Below are 16,953 nucleotides of genomic sequence, written 5' to 3' on the forward strand. Positions count from 1 at the left end.
CTGTTACCCCGGTAGGACAAGTCGTAGTTCCACCCCTGATCCTTCGGGAAATAGCCCAACGAGAGCATGAAAGTACCCACCGGGGAACAGAAAATCTTTTAAAACATTTGAGGAAAGTAGTGATAGGGAGGGGAATGACTGATATTGTACAATCTGTAACAAGCAAGTGTGAAACCTGCTGTAAAAACACCCCTGACACAAGCAAGAGAGTTGTGTTAGGAGTGACAAAGACAGGAGATCTCCCGGGAGATTATTGGCAAATAGATTTTGCTGAGATGCCACATGAAGAGGGATGCAGATATATACTGGTACTAGTTGACACCTTCAGTGGATGGCCTGAGGCTTTCCCTGTCACACCAACACAGCAAAAGAAGTAGTGAAAGCTTTGCTCAATCATATAATACCAAGATGTGGGGTTCCTTTGGGAATGTCATCAGATAGGGGACCACATTTTGTTGCAACAGTGGTTGGGGAAGTTGGCAGGATTTTGGGACTTACCTGGGACCTGCACACACCATACAGATCCCAGGCAAGTGGCAAAGTTGAACGCATGAATGGGACCCTCAAAACCCAGATTTGCAAGATTTGTCAAGAGACATCCATGACATGGGTTCAAGCCCTGCCTATAGCCTTGCTAAGAGTCCGCATACAGCCAAGGAGAAGGGACAACATCAGTCCCTATGAAATATTATATGGCAGGCCATACCAGGTTCCACATATCCCAGGGGAAATTCATATGAGAGGTAAAAATGATTTGCAAAAGTATTTAATGGCTCTGAGTTCCACTTTGCAGAAGCTCCAGAGATTCGTCGTGTTATCCAAACCAATAGGATTGGACACACCTGTGGGAGACAGAGGAGTAGAGACTCCTGCAATTGAAGGAGGCTTTGATTTACAACCTTGGAAGAGACTAGGTCTGGCTTAATTGACAAAGATTTGTGGACTTTAAGCAAAAGGATTACAAACTTGTGTTCCTATCATTATAAGTAAAATTGTACACTGGGTGTTTTGGTGAAGGGTTTTAAAATATAATAGTGTGATTTTATATAGTTTAAGTTAAGAATTTAGATGGTATAAGAGAGACATCTGTGTGTACGTGACATGAGAAGTTATTGGTCAAAATATAGCTGCATTGCAGTGAGAAGTGCCACAGGTGATAGGTCATTAATCTAAAACAAAGTGTCGTTTTAAGTATCTATTGGATTAGGAAGTTATAAATTACGATGTAACCCTAAATCTTGTGACTAGTCGCCATTACTCGGAGGTGTTGTAAAAGCTCACGCCTCGACTGATGCGTTTGTTATTTTAAACAATAAATTCGTGTAGTTGCACAGTCCCATCCCTGAAAAGTTATTTTCCTCCGACACGTGAAGCGCGAGAAACGGACGGGGGGTGACCCGGCGAGGGCCCCGACAAGTGGTGCCCGGTGTGTGGCGGATTTACGGCGCAGAGGTCGGAGTAGGATGAAGAGGATTCCCTCGGTCAACGTGAGTTATCCGTACCCTGAAAGGAAGGGTGATCCGGCGAGAGCTTAAGCTGAAAGGAAGCTTGACGGAGAGCCGCAGGTCGATTTCTCCCCAGCACGCCGGTAGGAAATCTGTCTTCAACGATTGAGTGAAGGCAGGGGCCGTGTAGGTAGAGAGATGGGTGAAAATATTTCAAAAGAACAGAGGGATGTTTATAATAAGTTAGATGCCTTGCTGAAGTTGCATTCTGAGCCTCTTCCCAGCAAAGAAGTGAAAGATTTATTGCTTTGGGTTTTCCGTAATTGCCCTGATGTTGACTTTGAACTTCTTCTTACTAAATCGGTTTGGGATGATATTGCGACTAGACTTTACGATCTCGCTTCAAAACACGATAAGACGGCAGCTATGTTAATCCCTGCTTGCCGAGTGGTGATAGAATTGTTGAACAACTCAGTGATTAATGGCGGCTCCGGAATTTTAACTGCGCCACGGGCTCCCTCGCAGTCGCCCCCTCCGGCCGCTTCTAAAATTGCACCCGAAGGGGGGGGTGGTGGAGAGAAGAGGGGGGAGCCCTCGGAAGTGATGTATGGTGCCGGAGGGCGGGAGGCCCTGGAAATTACATCTCCGGAAATGACATCTTCGGAAGTGATGAAAGCAAAGATGGATGCCCCCATGACAGCTCGGAGGGTTGCCGGTAGCACAGCAGATGTGCAAACTCAGGATGAGTGTTTACCATCGGTGAATGAATCTAATTTAAGCCTTCAAGATATGAATAGGCTCTCCTCTGCCGATAAGCAGAGAGAAATAAATCTAAGGGAAAAGCCTGTTTTAACAAATTGGGATGTTATACATCGGGAGGTATCTAAAGAGGATGATCTTGTCCCAGCTCGTAAATCACTGTTAGCATTGCCGGTGAGGTATGGGAGAGGAGGAGCAAACCCGAGATGGGAAGCCCTGGCACATGATGACATTAAGGATTTAAGGAGAGCTATAAAGGAGAGTGGTTTGGGATCTTCCTACTTTAAGCAGCTATTAAAAGCAACTTTAGATCATGTGGACTTAACACCTTTTGACTGTAAGAACATTGCCTCCATGCTTTTGACTGACTCGCAGTATTTGTTGTGGGATTTAAAGTGGCGTAGACTTCTTGGAAAACTGATAGAGAATTATGCAGGAGGTCCTAATGCAGCTTTGACACTTGCACAACTGGCAGGAGATCCACCTCATGACAGGCCAGAAGATCAAGCAGATCTGGCAAGGGCAGTCCTTGCTGACCTCAAAGAAGCAGCTAAAAGGGCACTTTTGCAAATTGAGCCTGTGGGTTCTCCACAAGGTGCCTATACACAAATCAAGCAGGGTCCGACCGAGACCTTTTCTTCCTTCATTGATCGGCTGACCCAGGCTTTGGAGAGACAGTGTGAGGATGATGTTGCTCGTCCGATTTTATTACGAAATCTTGCTTATGTTAATGCTAATGAAGAGTGTCAGCGAACTATTAGAGCTTTACCAGGGGTACAACCAAGTATTTCAGATATGCTTGAAGCATGTAGTAAAGTTGGTAATGCACAGCATACGGCTGTTATTCAAACTGATTCATTAGGAGAAAAACTGGAAAGAGCTATTACCAGTCAAGCTGAGATGATGGATAAGAGGCTTTCTGCTCAAGCTGAGGTGTTGGATAAAAGACTTGTAACAGCACTTAATGCTCTTGCTGTAAGCAATTCTCGAGCAATGCCACGAGCTAATATAGATGAAAGAGTGTGCTTTCGATGTGGTGAGCCTGGACATTTAATGAAAAATTGTCCAGGGCTTGGAGAGATTTCAACAAAACCATTACGTTGTCCGAGATGTAGAAAGGGAAGACATTATGCTAACAGATGTCACTCTAGATATGATGTAGATGGGAATCTCTTGCCGGGAAACGAATTTTTGAGCGCGATGCCTCGCCGCGTGACGAAACAAATAGCAGCAGTTCATTACCCAGAGCTTCAATCCTATGGAAACCAAAGTCGCACACAGTTAGCAGAATGGTCAAACATCTCCCGAGCGACTCAAACCTCTTGCCCCCTGGAGCATTCTGTATCTTGGCAGCCTCCAAACTGATATGTTTTATGAATAGTTCCCACTACCTGATACCCACAGGAGTTACTGGGACATCTGAAGAAAAGCAGGACTTTTTAATTATGGGAAAAGATGCGTGTCGTATTATAGGTCTCGTGGTTTATCCAACAATTGTTTCAGCAAACTATCATGAAGAGCTTACAATTTTGGCTCAAGCATTACAACCTCCTTTAGTTGTTCCTGCAGGAACGCAATTAGCCACTGCTGTTGCAGTGCCTACTACAGCTGTACGCAGAGCGATAGAGATGGAAGGGCGGCCACCTATAACAGAAAATTCAAACTTAGGACCAGAGATTTTCTGGACAGAGCATATTGGACGTGACAGGCCTTTACTGACTTGCAGTTTAATGCATAACAATAAAACAATCATGGTTCAAGGCCTACTAGATACAGGAGCAGATGTTACTATTATTTCTTACTTGTTTTGGCCAAAAGACTGGAAGTTGGTAACTCCCCTGGATACCCTCACAGGAATAGGGGGTGCCACTTTATGCTTACAAAGTGAATCTGCGATTACAGTCAGAGGACCTGAAGGAAAAACAGCAATTGTTCGTCCTTTTATTGTGAAAAAGCCTATTACAGTCTGGGGAAGAGATTTGTTATCTCAGTGGGGAGTCAAGTTGGAAGTGGATTTTTAGTAGGGGCCATGCAGGCACTCATCACCCCTAAGCTTTCATGGAAAACCGATGAAGCCATCTGGGTTAATCAATGGCCCCTAGAAGAGGAAAAATTGAGTGCCCTTAAGAAATTAGTGCAGGAACAATTGCAAGAAGGACATATCATAGAAACAACTAGTCCTTGGAATTCACCAGTGTTTGTTATACACAAGAAGACCTCTAATACCTGGAGACTGCTTCAAGACCTTAGAAGGATCAACGAAGTAATAGAAGATATGGGACCCCTCCAACCTGGACTTCCTTCGCTCTCTATGATTCCCCGAGACTGGCCTTTAGTTATCATTGATTTAAAGGACTGTTTTTTCAATATTCCACTTCATCCAGAAGATGCCCCGCGTTTCGCATTCTCCGTTCCAAGTGTTAATCGACAAGAACCATTGATGAGGTACCACTGGGTTGTGCTTCCCCAAGGGATGAAAAATTCACCTACTATATGTCAATGGTTTGTGGCAAAAGCCTTGTCTCCAGCTAGGCGAAAACACCCTAAAGCAAAGATTCTACATTACATGGATGATCTGTTAATTTCAGCACCCACTCAGAAGGAGATGGAGGAAGCTCGTGACAGCGTTGTAACAGAGATTAAAAGGGCTGGACTTGAGATTTCTACGTCAAAAATACAAGAAACTCCACCATGGCAATATTTGGGATGGAAAATGACAGAACAGTCAATAAGGCCACAGAAAATACAGCTTCGAATTAAAGTTCATACTTTACAAGATTTGCAGCAGCTTTTGGGAGAGATAAATTGGATTAGAGTTACTTTAGGGATTACTAATGACGAACTTGCTCCAGTTTTTGATTTGTTAAAGGGAGATTGTGACATTACTTCCCCAAGAATCCTCACACCTGAAGCTCTAAAGGCACTTGACAGAGTAACAGAGGCTTTACAGAAAAGACAAGCACATCGTTGTGTAGATTCACAACCATTTTTCCTTGCAGTACTGGGGGAAAAAATGCAATTGTATGGTCTTATATTTCAATGGGATGCTTCTGCCAAAAATCCCTTATTGATAATAGAATGGGTTTTTTTGCCTTATAGATCTCCAAAAACAATCTTCACAACGATGGAAATGTTAGCTGAGATTGTAATCAGAGGCAGGTCAAGGTTGTTAACTATGGCAGGCAAGGAGTTTGCGATAATTTACTTGCCTCTGAAGAAACGATATTTTGATTGGGCATTACTAAACTCAGAAGAACTTCAGATTGCGTTATTGAATTATCCAGGTACTTGTTCTATTCATTTCCCTAGTCATAAACTATTTCAGGCAAAATTAAGCTTTAGAGAAAGACCACTGTTAAGTGAAGTGCCTTTGGATGCTGTGACAATTTTTAGTGATGGGTCAGGGAAGACCCATCGCTCGGTCGTTACGTGGCAAGACTCAGAAACTAAAACATGGAAACAGAATATTCAAATAGTAGAAGGTTCAACCCAGGTAGTAGAACTTGCCGCAGTAGTTAGGGCATTTCAGCTTTTCCCAGAGCCTTTTAATTTGATTACAGATTCTGCTTATGTTGCTAATATAGTTAAGAGAATAGAAGGATCAGTTCTGAAGAATGTTAGCAATGATGCTCTGTATCGTCATCTTAACTGTCTTTATACCCTTGTGCAAAATAGAACTAATCAATATTTTGTCTCCCATATTAGAGCTCATTCTTCACTCCCAGGATTCCTGGCGGAGGGCAACTCCAGGGCTGATAAGTTAACCGTTGCTATAGTGAACACCTTGCCAAATGCTTTTGAACAAGCAAAGTTGAGTCATGCCTTTTTTCATCAGAATGCACAAGCTCTTATGAGAATGTTTCATCTTTCCAGAGACCAGGCTAGAGCAATTGTAAATACCTGCCCAGATTGCCAACTGGTGCAGCCTCCTGTCTCCATGGGAGCAGTAAATCCTCGAGGGCTACAGAGTTTGCAATTGTGGCAAACGGATATCACTAAATATCTGTCCTTTGGAAAATATAAAAATATCCATCTATCAGTGGATACATTTTCCAATGCAGTTTTTGCTTCTGTACACACAGGAGAGACAGCAAATCATGTGTGTCAGCATTTTTTGCAAGCTTTCGCTTCCTTGGGGGTGCCTCAAGAAATAAAAACAGATAATGGTCCTGCTTATACAGCTCAGAAAGTAGCCACATTTTTGATGAATTGGGGTGTTCGCCATACTTTCGGCATTCCTTATTCGCCCACGAGTCAGGCAATTGTAGAAAGGACACATCATTCCTTGAAACGTATTTTAGATCAGCAAAAGGGAGATCTAGCACAAGCAACACCACAGATGCGATTAAGTAAAGCTTTGTATGTTTATAACTTTTTGAATAGTTCTTCTACAGAGCCTGATCCTCCAATATTTAGGCATTTCTCTAATAGCACACATGCAAAGTTAAGAGAAAATCCTTTGGTTCTGATTAGAAATCCAGAAACAGGACAAATAGAAGGTCCGTTCCCATTAATAACCTGGGGCAAAGGGTTTGCTTGTGTTTCTACAGGTACGGGACCTAGGTGGCTTCCTGCGAAGAATGTGAAACCATATCACACGCAGAAAGAAGCTGACAACTCTACGAGTACAGAAGAGAGTACGCAGACGTGAACTTCGCAGAGACTACAGCCCATACCTGCAATCTTTTGTTTTATTGTTAAAGCTGTAAATTTTAGGTTTTAGATTGATGTAAGCGTGTATAAGCAAATGTGTTGTAAAGATCTTTTGGCAAATAATCCTCATCATTAAATAAAGTGAAAGTAAAATTGGGAAATACAAAAATATTCTTACAAATTAGTTTAGAGATTGAGATTTGAGAAGGAGTCTTTTGCCAAGAGAACTTTCAAGAAACATGAAATCTAATCAAATGTTAAGTTTGTTTTTTGCTTTGTTTGTCTTGTTTACTTTCGGTGGAGTAGCTTTGCCGGTCGATCAACCTAAGACCAATGTTTGGGTGACTTTAGCTAATGCTTCAGGATTGGATACTCTATGTCTGTCTACCACAACTCCAGAAAATCCATTTTCAACTTGTCTAGTCAATGTTCCAATAGAGAATTGACCAATCCCAGAGAAAATTGACAGGGCCTTACGAGGTATCTTTGCAGGATCAGAAGTTTGGGAACACTATACTCCAGTAAATACATGGGAATGGTGGACTCCCTATCTTCCTAAAATCTCTGATGAACCTGAAGAATTGGAAATCCTTGGTTCTGTAAAAGTGAAATTCTGTGTTGAGTTCTATTCTACAAACATGAATCAATCACTGATGAGAGATGTTTCTCCATATCACCCTGTGTATAAGAACCACTCCTTTTGGTGTAATAATACTTTTGTAGTTTCATCTGCACCTAGCTCTATTCCTCTGCAATTACCAAGAGGAATGTTTTTTGTATGTGGAGACAGAGCATGGCCAGCTATCCCTTCAAACATTAAGGGTGGTCCGTGTACTCTGGGAGAGCTTACATTATTTACTCCTAATATGAAGACAATTGCCAATGTGCGACACAGACAAAAAAGATCTACTCCGCATCAATATGGACCAGAGTGCAAAGATGATTTCACCCCATGGGGCTATGGAAAAAGGCTTGTAACATCTCTTCTTATACCACCAGTTGCCTCAGTAGTTGCGTTAAAGCAGTTGGATCGGTTGGGATGTTGGCTGAGCAAACAATCTAACGCTACATCCCTTGCATTAAGTGGCCTTTTAGCAGATGTCAAAAATGTGAGGCATGCCACTTTGCAAAATAGAGCAGCCATTGATTTTCTTTTACTAGCCCATGGACATGGATGCAAAGACTTTGAGGGGATGTGCTGTATGAATCTGTCTGACCACTCAGAGTCTATTTACAAGAGCATACAACAACTTAAAGAGGGTGTGTCGAAAATAAGAATCGATGATGGAACGTGGCTGGATAATTTGTTTAGTGGATGGGGTTTAGCATCGTGGGTAAAAAAGTGTCTTACAACAGGCCTATATATTTTGGCAGTTATAGTAATAGTTCTCATAATGGTGCCGTGTCTGTTTCAATGTGTACAGCGAATGATTGATAAATCCATCAAAGGAATTTTTTTGGTGCAGAAAGGAGGGGGAGATGTGGGAGACAGAGGAGTAGAGACTCCTGCAATTGAAGGAGGCTTTGATTTACAACCTTGGAAGAGACTAGGTCTGGCTTAATTGACAAAGATTTGTGGACTTTAAGCAAAAGGATTACAAACTTGTGTTCCTATCATTATAAGTAAAATTGTACACTGGGTGTTTTGGTGAAGGGTTTTAAAATATAATAGTGTGATTTTATATAGTTTAAGTTAAGAATTTAGATGGTATAAGAGAGACATCTGTGTGTACGTGACATGAGAAGTTATTGGTCAAAATATAGCTGCATTGCAGTGAGAAGTGCCACAGGTGATAGGTCATTAATCTAAAACAAAGTGTCGTTTTAAGTATCTATTGGATTAGGAAGTTATAAATTACGATGTAACCCTAAATCTTGTGACTAGTCGCCATTACTCGGAGGTGTTGTAAAAGCTCACGCCTCGACTGATGCGTTTGTTATTTTAAACAATAAATTCGTGTAGTTGCACAGTCCCATCCCTGAAAAGTTATTTTCCTCCGACACGTGAAGCGCGAGAAACGGACGGGGGGTGACCCGGCGAGGGCCCCGACACACACCTGCTCATCTATTCCAGCCTGGAGACTGGGTCTACATCAAGTGGTGGGACAGCGACTCCTTGCAAGCCAAGTGGAAGGGACCATTCCAAGTTTTGCTGACCACTTTTACTGCGATCAAGGTTGCTGGCAAGGGACTGTGGATTCACTACTGCAGGGCAAAGAAAGCTTCTGCTCCCGAAACCACCAAGAAGACAGAGACTGATACAAATCAGAAAGATGCAGTAGAAACTGTTTTTTACATGTTTGCTGTTTGCCCAACTGGTAACCATGGTTCAGGGTTCACCCCATGATTTGCATAAGGCTGTGGTCAAAAATGTGTCCAAAATTCTTAATAAGAGCGATTGCTGGATCTTGGGGCCCAATGTGGGGCCTGAGGGCATTAAGAGAGAGAGGTGAAAAAGGAATAACAGTTCCTGGATAACTTAATTTTGTGTGCTGGATATAGGAACCTTGTTAGGCAGCATTATGTGGTCTACTTTACCCTGGTTCGGGAGGCAGGTGGTCGTGGCTATATTCTTACCCTTTGCAGCTCCTTACTTGAATATGGGTCCTCTGACTAAGGCTACCGTTGCTGTTATCCAGCTTGCGCTATGGGTTGAGAAGGTGAGGAATTCATAGGTTTTTAACTTCCTCTGGAATGTGGGCACATGGATAAAGGGCTATCACACACTGAGTGCATGTTTTTGGGGTTATGTTAAAAATGGTACCTTCTGTGAGGAAATGACACTAGGGGAAGTTTTCCCCCAACCACTCAACCAGTTCTTTGGGCCCACCCCACCAATTTTCGATGGGTTTAGATTCCCTCTGAATAGTAACTACCTGCTGCTGGTAGGCCCACTCTATTTAGCACTCAAGGATAAGTTGAGATTGGCTTGGATAACTACCCAGACACCAGCCCCAGAGACTAGAGATCCTACCCCAGAGCCTGATACCGCCCAACAGCCCACTTCAGAAAAGGACTACCCAAAGTGGGTGGGGGTACTGACGAAAGGGATGCAGGAGATGAGCCAGGAGATGGGCCAGGTGCGCCAGGAGATATGCCAATTGCTATGGGAATTCACTTCCTCAGCTAGTGAAAAACCCTCTCCCTGCCCCAAAGAGGGTGAGTTCGATGGTGCAGCAGTGGAACCCACAAATGTTACAACCATCCAGGTTTCAGCTGAACCACAAGGACAACCACAGCCAGCAGCAGTCGCCCCTGTGCAAAGGAGGAAGTATAAGACCAAATCAGTACGACCAGTTAATGATGATGGGGAACCAGGGCCCTCACAACCAGCAGGAGAGCCAGAGCCAGAAATCATCATTGAGTCCCTGTCGTACGACAGTCTCCGTGGTATGCGAAAAGACATTGTGCGAAGGGGGCATGAGCCTTATACCACCTGGCTACTTCGGGTTTGGGACCTTATGGGCACAGGTGTGCAACTGGATAGTGGTGAGGCAAGGTATCTGGGATCGTTGACCCAGGACCCAGGTGTGAACCAGGTATTTCTGAGGGAGTCAGGGCCCCTTTCTCTCTGGGAGCGGCTCTTAATGAGTGTGAGAGAAAGGTTCATTCATAAAGAAAGAATGCAGGAGTACCATCATAGAATGCAGGGGAAGACACTCGAGGAAGGGATCCAACAGCTAAGAGAGGTGGCAGTATTAGAGGAACTCTTTGGGAGGGATGGACAGCATGACAATGACCCTGATAAGGTCAGGTGCACAGGACAGATGATGTGGAACCTGGCAAAGCTAGGTCCATCGCAGTACACCACCTTCATTGCAACGATTGATGCTGACAACAACCGAGAAACAGTGGGCTCTGTTGCCAACAAGCTCAGGAATTATAACAGTATGGTCAATGGTCTGCTGAAAGCTCATGTCTCTGCTGTGGTCCAGGACCTCAAAGAGGAGATGAAGGAGATCAGGGAAGGAAATGAGGGAGGAGATGAGGGAGGAGCTGAGGGAGGAGATGAGGAAGGTCAGTGTGGCACCAGTGCGAGTCACAGGCCCCCAAGTCAGAGCCCGTCGTCCCCCAGCTAGAGAGAGAGGGTACACCCCACGAGCTGAGCTGTGGTTTTTCCTGTGTGAGCATGGGGAAGACATGAGAAGGTGGGATGGGAAACCCACCTCTGTCCTGGCAGCGCGGGTGCGTGAACTCAAGGAGGGAGGCACTAACCGAGGGGATTCCACTAAGGTGAAAGTAGCCTAAGCCTCCCGTGACCGAGCTGCCAGGTATTACAGAAGGGAGGATGATATGTCGAATTCCCTTGAAGGTACCTCGAGCATGTACGCCCAGGGAAAGAATGACAACCAAGGCTAGAGGGGCCCTGCCTCTAGCCCAGGAGAGGCACAGGAGAACCGGGTTTTCTGGACGGTGTGGATTCGAAGGCCTGGCACATCAGAGCCACAGAAATATGATGCATTGGTTGATACTGGGGCACAGTGTACTTCAATGCCATCGGGACATGTGGGGGAAGAACCTGTATCCATCGCCGGGGTGACCGGGGGATCACAGCAGTTGACCCTTTTGGAAGCTGAGGTGAGCCTGACTGGGAAGGAGCGGCAAAAGCATCCGATTGTGACCGGCCTTGAGGCCCCGTGTATTCTGGGCATAGACTTCCTCCAGAATGGCTATTACAAAGACCCAAAAGGACTCAGGTGAGCATTTGGGATTGCTGCTGTGGAGGCAGAGGGCATTAGGCAATTGAACACCCTGCCTGGAATATCAGAGAATCCTTCTGCAGTTGGGCTTCTGAAAGTGGAAGAGCAACAAGCGCCAATTGCCACCTCGACAGTGCACCGCCGGCAGTATCGGACAAATCGAGATGCTGTGATTCCCATCCACAAGATGATCCGTGAGCTGGAGAGCCAAGGGGTGGTCAGCAAGACCCACTCACCCTTCAATAGTCCCATTTGGCCTGTGTGCAAGTCTGATGGGGAATGGAGATTGACTGTGGACTATTGTGCCTTGAATGAAGTGACTCCACCAACTGAGTGCTGCTGTGCCGGACATGTTGAAGCTCCAGTACGAGCTGGAGTCCAAAGCAGCAAAGTGGTATGCCACCATTGACATTGTTTACGCCTTTTTCTCCATTCCTCTGGCAGCAGAGGGCAGGCCTCAGTTTGCCTTCACCTGGAGGGGCATGAAGTACACCTGGAACCGACTGCCCCAGGGGTGGAAGCACAGTCCCACCATCTGCCATGGACTGATCCAGGCTGCACTGGAAAAGGGTGAGGCCCCAGAACACCTGCAGTACATTGATGACATCATTGTGTGGGGGAACACCGCAACAGAAGTGTTTGAAAAAGGAGAGAGAATAATCCAAATTCTCCTGGAAGCTGGTTTTGCCATCAAGAAGAGCAAAGTCAAAGGACTTGCTCAAGAGATCCAGTTCCTGGGAGTAAAGTGGCAAGATGGACGACGTCAGATTCCCACCGAGGTCATCAATAAGATCACTGCGATGTCTTCACCGACCAGTAAGAAGGAAACACACGCTTTCCTAGGCGCCATAGGTTTCTGGAGAATGCACATTCCTGAGTACAGCCAGATTGTGAGCCCTCTCTACCTGGTTACCCGCAAGAAGAACGATTTCCACTGGGGCCCTGAACAGCAGCAAGCCTTTGCCCAGATCAAGCAGGAAATCGCTCATGCTGTAGCCCTTGGCCCAGTCAGGACAGGACCAGAGGTGAAGAATGTGCTCTACTCTGCAGCCGGGAACAATGGCCTCTCCTGGAGCCTCTGGCAGAAGGTACCTGGTGAGACTCAGGACCAACCACTGGGATTCTGGAGACGAAGCTACAGAGGATCTGAAGCTAACTACACTCCCACAGAGAAGGAAATCTTAACAGCTTATGAAGGAGTCCAAGCTGCCTCAGAAGTAATCGGTACAGAGGCACAACTCCTCCTGGCACCCCGACTACCAGTGCTGGGGTGGATGTTCAAAGGAAAGGTTCCCTCCATGCTTCACGCCACCTACGCTACTTGGAGCAAATGGATCGCCCTCATCACACAGTGGGCCCGAATTGGAAACCCAAGTCACCCTGGGATCTTGGAAATAATTATGAACTGGCCGGAAGGTGAGACTTTTGGGTTATCTTCTGAAGAAGAAGAGGAACAGGTGACACGTGCCGAAGAAGCCCCACCATATAATGAGTTACCAGAGTGTGAAAGACAATACGCCCTCTTCACTGATGGGTCCTGCCGAATTGTAGGCACTAGCCGGAAATGGAAAGCTGCTGTTTGGAGCCCCACACGACAAGTTGCATAGGCTACTGAAGGAGAAGGTGGATCGAGCCAATTTGCTGAGCTCACAGTTGTTCAATTAGCTCTGGACATAGATGAAAGAGAGAAGTGGCCAAAGCTCTACCTCTACACTAATTCATGGATGGTAGCCAATGCTCTGTGGGGTTGGCTGGAAAGGTGGAATAAGGCAAAATGGCAGCGCAGAGGAAAACCAATCTGGGCTGCTGAGGACTGGAAAGACATTGCCACTCGAGTAGAGAAGCTATCTGTGAAGGCCCGTCATGTAGATGCTCACATTCCCAAGAGCCGGGCTAATGAAGAACATCGTAATAACAAGCAGGTAGATCAGGCTGCGAAAATAGAGGTGTCCCAGATAGACTTGGATTGGCAACATAAAGGAGAGTTGTTCCTAGCTCGATGGGCCCATGATGCCTCAGGCCATCAGGGCAGAGATACCACCTATAAGTGGGCACGAGATCGAGGGGTGGATCTAACCATGGACAGTATCTCCCAGGTGATCCATGATTGTGAGACATGCGCTGCGATCAAGCAGGCAAAGTAAGTGAAGCCCCTGTGGTATGGTGGGCGATGGTCCAAATACAAGTATGGGGAGGCCTGGCAGATTGATTACATCACACTGCCTCAAACCCGCCAAGGCAAGCGCTATGTGCTCACAATGGTAGAAGCCACCACTGGATGGCTGGAGACCTACCCTGTGCCTCACATTACGGCCCGGAACACCATCCTGGGCCTTGAAAAGCAAGTCCTTTGGAGGCATGGTACCCCTGAGAGAATTGAATCTGACAATGGGACCTATTTCAAGAACAGCCTTATAAACACCTGGGCTAGAGAACATGGCATTGAGTGGGTGTACCACATCCCTTACCATGCACCAGCAGCTGGGAAGGTTGAGCGGTGTAATGGACGGCTTAAAACCACCTTGAGGGCACTGAGTGGGGGGACTTTCAAAAACTGGGAGGTGCATTTAGCAAGAGCCACCTGGTTAGTTAACACCCGAGGCTCCACCAGCCGAGCAGGCCCTGCCCAATCCGAAACCCTACAAACAACAGATGGGGATAAGGTTCCAGTGGTACACATGAGAGGTATGCTTGGAAAAACTGTTTGGGTAAAGTCTGCCTTGAGCAAAGACAAACCCATCCGTGGGGTTGTTTTTGCTCAGGGACCAGGTTGAACCTGGTGGGTGATGCAAAGGGATGGAGAGACCCGATGCATACCGCAAGGGGACCTTGTTTTAGGGTGAACTACCCATGGCTCTGTACTTGTATCAGTATCAGCACATATATGTGTATATAATTCGGGTGATGCATGCATTTATATGGTTAAAAAGGTTAAGTTTCATGTATGTAGCAGGTTGGGTTTGTAATCGGGCAGAAACATCAATTTAGTGTAGTGGTTTGGCCCAAAATACTCATTACTGTTTATCTTCTGTGAGATAAGAATTAGGAGAAACGCAAAGCAGGCACCAACCTTGAAAAATTATAAAGAAGTTTATTAACAGACCTAAAAGAAGGGAAAAAAATTATACCACCTTCAGAACTCTCCTCCTCCCCCCACCTTCCTCCCTTCTCCCACTGACAATGTAAAAAGACAACCCTTACGATGTTCAGTCTGTTTACCACTTCCATAATAACCTTGTTCAGTCCATTTAGAAAGAGAAGTCTCTTCTTGCTCGTGTTATGAAAACAGTATCACGACGAGACAGCTGCCCACTTTCAAATATTGTTCAGTCCATTTAGGAAGAGGAGTCTCTCTGCTCACAATGTGAGTCCCTTCCCCCGACTTGCAGTTTTTCCCGCAACTGCTTTCGAAGGGTCCACTCTTGAAGTTTTTTTGGGGTACAATTTTAAGGTTGAGCCGTTCAGAAACAAAAAAACAGAGGCCCTTCTCCTTCCCTGGGAGCAAAGGGTCTTCTTCAGCTTCATTGTTAGGACTATCTCTGGGAGCATCTCTAGGAACTGAGGTTTCTCCTTTCCCATTTGGAGCAAAAGTCCTCATCTGGTCCATCTCTCCCTGTCCAAACTTCTCATGAAATTACAGCTGCGTCAGCACCTGCTTATTTCAGCTCAGGTGCTTTTGCTTACAAGTTGAACAGTCCACCCCCCATATCTTCATGAAATTACAACGGGATACTCTGATATATCATAGCTTCACAACAGAATTTCAGCTTTAAGCATCTCCTCTTTCTCTTTCCTCAGGTTTTCAGCTCTTCACAGCAATAAAAGGGTTAATCTCACCTCGGCCTTGCCGCTTTGCAGTTGGAATGTTGAATTTTTCTTATTGCAGTGGAGAGGGGGGAGAGCCAAGCCGCTCCGGCTGCCCACAGGAAGGCAGTGGCGGGGGGGGGGGGGGTTCCACGGCTGGAACAGGTCCATCGACTCCAGGATGGCCGTGGCCCAGCCCGGCCTGGCCCAAGCAGGGCCTGGCCGGGCCCGCTGGCCCCCACACAGAGGTCGCAGCCACCTGTCCCAGCACCGGAAACGAGAGAGGGCTTGGGGGTCGAGTTTGTCTATTCTTAAGTGTGTATCACAGAGGCGGTCACAACTTTAAGTGGCTTAAAGAATTGTCCATATTCAAACTGTCCAGCTGATAGGTTCTATCAGGTCCCAGAGGAAACTGTAAGCACCCCTTTGCAAGGACATCCCTTCCGGGACTATGCTTGCTAACCTAAGACAATGTAACATGTTAGTATGGGAAAAATTCAGGGTGGATAATGTTGGGGTTTTAGTTTAGTCCTAGTTTTTTTTCCTGTTAAAGGAATTTTTTCCCATATGCATGTTGCTAGGGGACAAATCGCTGGGTGCTTAAGAGAAGACAAAAGACTGGGCTACTCTTGTTTCACCTGGGTGTGTGGTCAGTTCGCTCTTGGCATTCGGAGAGGGAAGCTGCAGAGAAAGGAGCTGCTGGTTCTTTTTTCTTCGGCCATTTTTCTTTTCTGCTGGAAACAACGCCGGGATCCCAAAGCTGTTTTCCCTGCCCTGCTGGAGGTTGGGCTGTGGCCGCCCTGCCCCGCTGCTGCTTCGAGCCTTCGCTACGCTGTAGCTGTGCTTGCCCTGCATGCCTGACCGCCGGGGGGTTCCCTGTTTGGATACATCTCGTCTGTCCTCTGGGATCTGTGCTCATCCCTGCCGCTCCAGCCTGCCGCTCCAGCCCACCGCTTAAGCCTGCCGCTCCAGCCTGCTGTTCCCAAAGCTCCAGTCAGACACCGGGGCCAGCCGTCTGGGGTTTGTGAAGCCTTTGTTCCATCCCTTCCCGGGATCCCAGGCCACCAGTGCCGCGCACTCCCCGAGCTCGCTCCGGAGTGCCCCCTGCAGCCGTGGGGGAACCATCGCACCTGCCCTGCCCACTGGGAGCTGCCAGCGCCCCTGCCGGCTGCTAGAAGAACTGCACCCGAGGGGAAAGGGCCTGACTGCTGAGAAGGCTGGCACTGGGTTTGTGATTGTTTGCTGTTACTGCCATAGTTATTGTTGTTTTGTTTGACTGGTTATATATATAATAGTAAAGAACTGTTATTCCTATTTTCCCATATCTTTGCCTAAAAGCCCTTGATTTCAAAATTATAACAACTCGGAGGGAAAGGGGTTACATCTGCTATTCCAAGGGAGGCTTCTGCCTTCCTTAGCAGACACCTGTCTTTCAAACCAAGACACTGGATCTGTACTCAGTTACCACCCCTAGATGAGAAGGGTCACTGGCCATTGATTGGCATTTTAATGGAAGAAAACCGCACTGAAACGTGGGAACCAATTAATAGCAGCCTTCTGCCCCCCATACACCTGAGTGGCCTGGTAGAGCA

At 46.3% G+C, this 16,953-nt stretch overlaps 1 long non-coding RNA gene across 1 annotated transcript; it reads left to right on the forward strand.

Moving 5' to 3' along the window:
- The first annotated feature begins 848 nt into the window (after positions 1-848).
- LOC138102737 (uncharacterized) lies at positions 849-8,833 on the forward strand. Its single transcript, XR_011147502.1, has 2 exons — positions 849-1,487; positions 5,910-8,833. It is a non-coding gene; the product is annotated as an uncharacterized lncRNA (long non-coding RNA).
- The last annotated feature ends 8,120 nt before the right edge of the window (positions 8,834-16,953 follow it).

This window comes from Aphelocoma coerulescens (assembly GCF_041296385.1).
Source record: "Aphelocoma coerulescens isolate FSJ_1873_10779 chromosome W unlocalized genomic scaffold, UR_Acoe_1.0 ChrW_unloc_scaf_1, whole genome shotgun sequence".
In the NCBI taxonomy this organism is placed as follows: domain Eukaryota; kingdom Metazoa; phylum Chordata; class Aves; order Passeriformes; family Corvidae; genus Aphelocoma; species Aphelocoma coerulescens.